At 42.7% G+C, this 6,081-nt stretch overlaps 1 long non-coding RNA gene across 1 annotated transcript; it reads right to left on the bottom strand.

The window, feature by feature from the left end:
• Positions 1-205: 205 nt before the first annotated feature.
• LOC136438178 (uncharacterized) lies at positions 206-2,567 on the bottom strand. The gene is made up of 3 exons (XR_010756402.1): positions 1,475-2,567; positions 835-943; positions 206-598 (listed from the first exon to the last, which is right to left on the bottom strand). It is a non-coding gene; the product is annotated as an uncharacterized lncRNA (long non-coding RNA).
• Between the last annotated feature and the right edge of the window lie 3,514 nt (positions 2,568-6,081).

Here is a 6,081-nt window from a genome sequence, read left to right as displayed (position 1 = left end):
ATTTCAACATATATGCATTTCTAAGTTCAAAAACTATCAAATACAATACGGAAGTTCTATGTGGCTAAATAATCCATTTCGTTTAAGACAGGCCGAGGGACATCCACATACTTAAAGCACCTCTGCATATGCAGGTTAATGTCGGTAAATTGGGGTTGTGTAAGCACAATTGTTATAAAATGTATTACAATTAACAACCATCACATCATGGTGGTAATATTTACTGCCGTATAGTGCACTTGGACCAAAAATTTCTACATGTTCTACATATTCTACTAAAGTAATGAAAGCCTTATTTGTGGCCAGTTCTTCGTCTAAAAGATATCAGATACAAATAATTTCAAATACAGAGGTTGAAAATAGAAACTTCAAAGTAACATTATACTGTCTGAAAAACTCCCATGATGACACGCCACATTTTACACGTAAGTAGTATATGCCGTGGAACTGCATGTGTATAATCGTCCTCTCCCCATTCTATGACTACATCTGAGTTCACTTCTTCCATGCACTCTTGGTAAGGTACAGGCAAGGCTGATTTCTTCTGTATCTAGCATGTTGGACTCAGCTTGGAGTTCATCTTGTGATGAACCAGTTCCTATATGATAAAACCAAATGATGAATAAATATCAATTCACATACTTAGTATTTAAGTAACATGTCACATGATTTTGACATAACTGTGATCAAGGAGGTTATATAGACTATATAACCTCCTTGCTGTGATGGGCTTCGTTTCATCACAGCAGCTAACAAAAAACAAGGGACAATGGGTATCCATCATGCCTGTCTCAGCTAACATTGAAGTGTACCGATGATGGACTTAAGCCTTACCGAAGGAGCCTGAGGTACTCTGAGCATCTGACAGCTGATTGCTTTGTTCCAAGCCAAGCTAAGGTCCTCACATCATGTGCTGCATTTGTGAAGGAAGTATCTGCCGATGCTGTATAGGATGTATATATAAAGGGAATCAATCACAAATATTAAACATATCACATAATCACATTTGTAAAAAAATGATTCTGGCATCGTTTAATTGAATACGTAAAACTTACATTCATAACTTGAATATGATATTGATCAAACATGTACAGCTACAACTTAATGCAATAATCACTGAAACACACTACTACCTCCACATAAGTTCCAGCTCACTATCCACAAACTGTGGGACCTTTGTGGGACAAATACTTATGACATTCTCTTCCGTTACAGGATAGCTTTAATTATCTTTCCCTCAACCGCTTGCTATGTTGTATCTGAAACGTTAAGCACCAGACACAAATGTCTGTTGACCATTGGCAAGAACGAACAAATTGAAAGCTATAAATTTCCTAGATCCTAACGGTGTAGAAGTGCAGGTCGACTGGACAATTCTTAATGTCATGCAAATGCGATGATATGTCAAGCCACAATAGGAGGATAACTGACGTTCAAACTAGTTAGAAACAGGAATTTTCCAACTTGTACTTACCAAAGGGCAGTCCCTCTAAATGATGAATCGACTCCCTACCAACTTTACAAGGGGGAGGGGGGCGACGAATATTGCATGCACGAAGAAGACTACTTCGCAATGCCGCGCGTTTGACTTTACAACGAATCCCCTTCGACTCTCAAGTCACTAAAAATCACTGGTCGACCATGGTAGACTCTGACGATGCCATGTTAAGCACAGAGAGTGATGAAACGCCGTTCTTGTCTCCGTGCTGTTCACCGACAAAACCGTTTCTCGCGCCTGACGTCATGACACACAGTGTCTTGTGGGAGATTGGACACGAATCCGTATTCCGGAAACGTCAGGATTTGTCGGAATTGTTGGATCTGAGGTGCATCGGATCCAATCGGAAACGTTCCGTATCTGCTATGATGCACGATTGCGGATCCGCTGGATTTTTCAGGATCTGAGATCATGCCGTGCAGTGCGTATTTGTTGGTTAGGAACCGAAGCAACTACCGACAAACAAACAATCCGATTATCTCTGCCATATTGACAAATATCTGAAAACGAAGGATCCGCGCAAATATCCTCAGGTATCCGAGGCGCATCACGGATCCAGACGTATACGGCGTCGGAATTGCCGGATCTGAGCTGTACCTGATATTTGTCTGAATTTGCTCGGAAACGTTCCGTATCTGTACCCGAAACGTATGAAGGATCCAGACGTATACGGCGCCGGAATTGTCGGATCTGAGGTGCATCGGATTCAATCGGAAACGTTCCGTGTCTGCTATAATGCATAATTCCGGATCTGCTGGATTCGTCAGGAAATGAGATCATGCCGTGCCGTGTGTATTTATTCGTCAGGATCCGAAACAACTACCGACATACAAACAATCCGAACATTCCAAATATAAAAAAACGAGGGATCCGCACAAATATTTTCGGGTATCCGAGGCGCATCACGGATCCAGAGGAATACGGCGTCGGAATTGGTCGGATCTGCGGGCACCTCAGTATCCGAGCAGTGAACTGGGATTTTTCCGGATTCGCTCGGAAACGCCATGAGGCCCGATTCCGGATACGTCGGATCCGTCAGGATACGTGGCCATTTCGTGCAGTGACAGGTACATGTTTGTCGGCAGCCCTCACTTCAGCAGTTCATCCGACGGGGATCTCAATGTTAAGAACATGGATGAAATAAGTTAGTGTTTTTCTTATTCTCTACCAAATCTTTATGGACAAAGGGCAATCTTAGGAAGAAAAAGAATGTCTCTGTACAACTTGTTTTATGTGATATTGAAACTTTTTGTGATACTTAATTTCTTGATAATGTAACAGACAAGTGGGTTCGGTGTGACGTAGCGGCTAGAGCGTTGGTACATGGTTTTGATACTCCCCGACGCTGTACCCTTGGGAATGGCGCTTCAGACGTTATGCCTACCAAGACCGCGGCGCGACAGCAGCTGGTTATATTACACCGAACGACCTGTCACGTCTAACCTTCGCATATCTAACTGCATGCATTGTTTAAAGTTATCTAATGAGCATGCTTCCACTGTACTTGGTTGATCGATCTAGGAAAATACGAATTTTTAAACACATCAATCCTCGGTTGGAAAGTCTGATACTTAAAGGCATGGCTATTCCTTGTCCTTTTCTGAGCTGGTATTAGATACTTATTAGTTGGTACGTCCACCAGTTTATCAGTCATTTGTACATCATGCATAGTCTGGACATTTTCCTTCTCTCCTCGAGTGACATCCACTGCAGATCTGTTTTCATTTTAGTGACACTAGCACCCCTGACGTAGTTGTTCGTGCAGAATCTGGCTGCTTGGTTCTGTACCCTCTCCACTTTATCTTTGTCTTTCTTGTATATGGATCCCATACTGTTGCGGCGTATTCTAGGTTTGGCCTTACTAGTGATGTGTACGCAAATGCTTTTACCTTCAATGGGCATGCCCACAAATTACGGTTGATCACTCCCAACATCTGTTTAGCCTTGTTTGTTATGTTGTTGACATGGGCACCCCACTTTAGGTCGGATGTTAATGTAACACCCAGGGATGGGTGTTCTTTTGTTGTTGCTAAAGTCTTATCACAAAACTGGTAGCTAGTTACATGCGGGGTCCTTTTGCTTGTTATGTGCATATGTAGCATTTTTCGGGATTAAACTGCATGAGCCATCTGCTTTGCCATTTCTCGAGTGCGCTCAGATCTTTTTGCAGAAGTTGTGAATCATTATGTGTGGGCAGCTCTACATATAACAGACAGTCATCGGCGAATAACCTCACATTTGAATCAAGCTGATCCGGAAAATCGTTTATGTACAAAAGGAAGAGCAATGGTCCCAGGACGGTTCCTTGTGGAACTCCCAACGCTACTCTAACCGGGGCTGAGGCCTTCCCTTCTACCACTACCGTCTGCTCCCTGTTGGTTAGGAAAGCCTTCAGCCAATTCAGTGTAGTGCCTTGAATTCCATAGTACTCCAGTTTTGAGATAAGTCTGTTATGGGGGACTTTATCAAAGGCTTTGGTGAAGTCGAGTATTGCTAAATCCACCTGTCGCTTATTGTTCAGTGCACCAGCTATGTCGTGAGCTGTTAGTATCAGCTGTGTTACTGTGGATCGCTTGGCTCTGAATCCATGCTGATAATCCGTCAATGTATTGTGACTCTCAAGGTGCTTTATGACATGGCTGTGAATAATGTATTCGAGCAATTTGCTGCATATACAGGTCAGTGAAACAGGTCTGTAGTTACATGGGACCGCTCTATCTCCCTTTTTAAAAATGGCGCATATTTTGCATCTCTCCAGTCTTTGGGGATTTCTCCTGTGTGTAAGAAATGTTGGAAAATATTGGTTAACACAGGTGAAAGTTCACTAGCCGTCATTTTGAGCAACCAAGGTGGTATTTGGTCTGGTCTGGATGCTTTAGAGGGATTGAGACCATGAAACATTTTTTCGACACCTTTAGTGGAAATTTTAATATGCTCCATGGGATGAGTACATGGCTGTCCAAGTGAAGGCATATCTGAGGTGTCTTCTTCTGTGAATACACTTGCACACCTTTAGAGGGGCTACTCCGACAAGGTCTCTCCTTAATCCTTTTATGTACGACCAGAATGTTTTGGGTTTGTCAGTTATAGCTTCCCCCAGTATGTCTGCCACATATTTTGAGTGTGCTGCTTTTATGCTCTTTTGGACCCCCTTTTTAACTCTCTTGTATTTGTTCCAGTCTTCTTCCTGTCCTGTTCTCTTAGTGTTGTTGTAAAGGCGTTGCTTCTTACGACAATGCCTTCTTAAGTTTCTATAGAACCAGGGCAGGTTATATCTGCTTGATGTTATTTTACTAGGTACATGCTTATTCATTGTGTGCTTCATTTTGTCTTTGAAGTCTGTCCACTTCTGTGTCACAGACATGTCCTTGCATTTTTGTCAAAGTTCTCTGCATAGTCTGTAAGATCTTCCTTGATAGCCGGTTCATCAGCTTTCGTACGAATGTACACTTTTCTCTTGGGTTTCCTGTTCTGTTTTGGTGCCAGGTTAACGTCCACCAGGACCATGTCGTGGTCACTTATTCCTGGGACTACTGTGATTTTGTCAATAATGTTGGGGTTATTAACTAAGACGAGGTCAAATAGATTACCATTTCTAGTTGGTTCTTGAACTGTTTGGAAAAGCCCATGGTTATCCACTAAATGCAGTAGCTTCTCCGCCTGCCCGGTGTGGTTCTTAGTGTTATCTGTTACACTGGTATCCCAATTTATACCAGGAGTGTTGAAATCTCCGAGGATGATCACATTGTCAGAGTTAATCTTGGCTCCCATTTTATTTATAGACCTATCAAGTTCATCTAGACTATTGCCCTGGTCAGATGGAGGTCTGTAGTATGTACCAATAATCAGCGGTTTCCTTCCTGCAAGTTGAGTTTGTGTCCAAAGAATCTCACAATCTGTGTCTAGATCAGGTCTGTGAATGACAATCAAATCCTCCCGGTTGGTCTGGAATACACCACCTCCAGGGACAGTTTGCCTGTCTTTGCGGCGTGCTACGTAGTTGTCAGGGAATATTTCACTGCTTGCTATGTCTCGATTGAGCCATGACTCTGTGCCTGCTACTATGTCTGGTTTGTAAGTGCCCATGACAGTCGCCAGTTCAGTTGTTTTGTTTCGAACACTCTGGCAGTTTACCAGCAGAAGTTTACATTTGTTCCTTGTCTTTTTTTCTTTGTAACCATGATCTCTCATATGAGTATTGCCCTGATTTGATCTAAGTGGAGTGGATGTGGCCATTGGGGTGTCATCGGACAAACTTGAGCTAGAGCTCAGTGTATCAAATTAATTTATGGAATGGAAACTGTCATCGGTGATGTCGAACATGGCTGATGCAAAGTTGGGTACACCGCAGTCACAGCACATCCAATTCGCTGTTATCTTGAAGATTGTAGTGCTTTCTTTCGCATCTTGAAATTACAGACGTTTATTACAATTTCTTCTTTCAGTCTGCATGGACAATTCTACTGGATCTGAATACCGTGGAAACATCTCTGTGACGATAAGTGGGAAGACATGTCAGCGATGGGATGTCGACGTTCCTCATGGTCGTCTGTACCTGCCGGAGGAGTATCCTGAGTTGGTGG

Source organism: Branchiostoma lanceolatum, chromosome 1, assembly GCF_035083965.1.
Source record: "Branchiostoma lanceolatum isolate klBraLanc5 chromosome 1, klBraLanc5.hap2, whole genome shotgun sequence".
NCBI classification, from domain to species: domain Eukaryota; kingdom Metazoa; phylum Chordata; class Leptocardii; order Amphioxiformes; family Branchiostomatidae; genus Branchiostoma; species Branchiostoma lanceolatum.
Note: the sequence above shows the minus strand (reverse complement) of the source record. Positions and strands in the feature narration are given on the sequence as shown.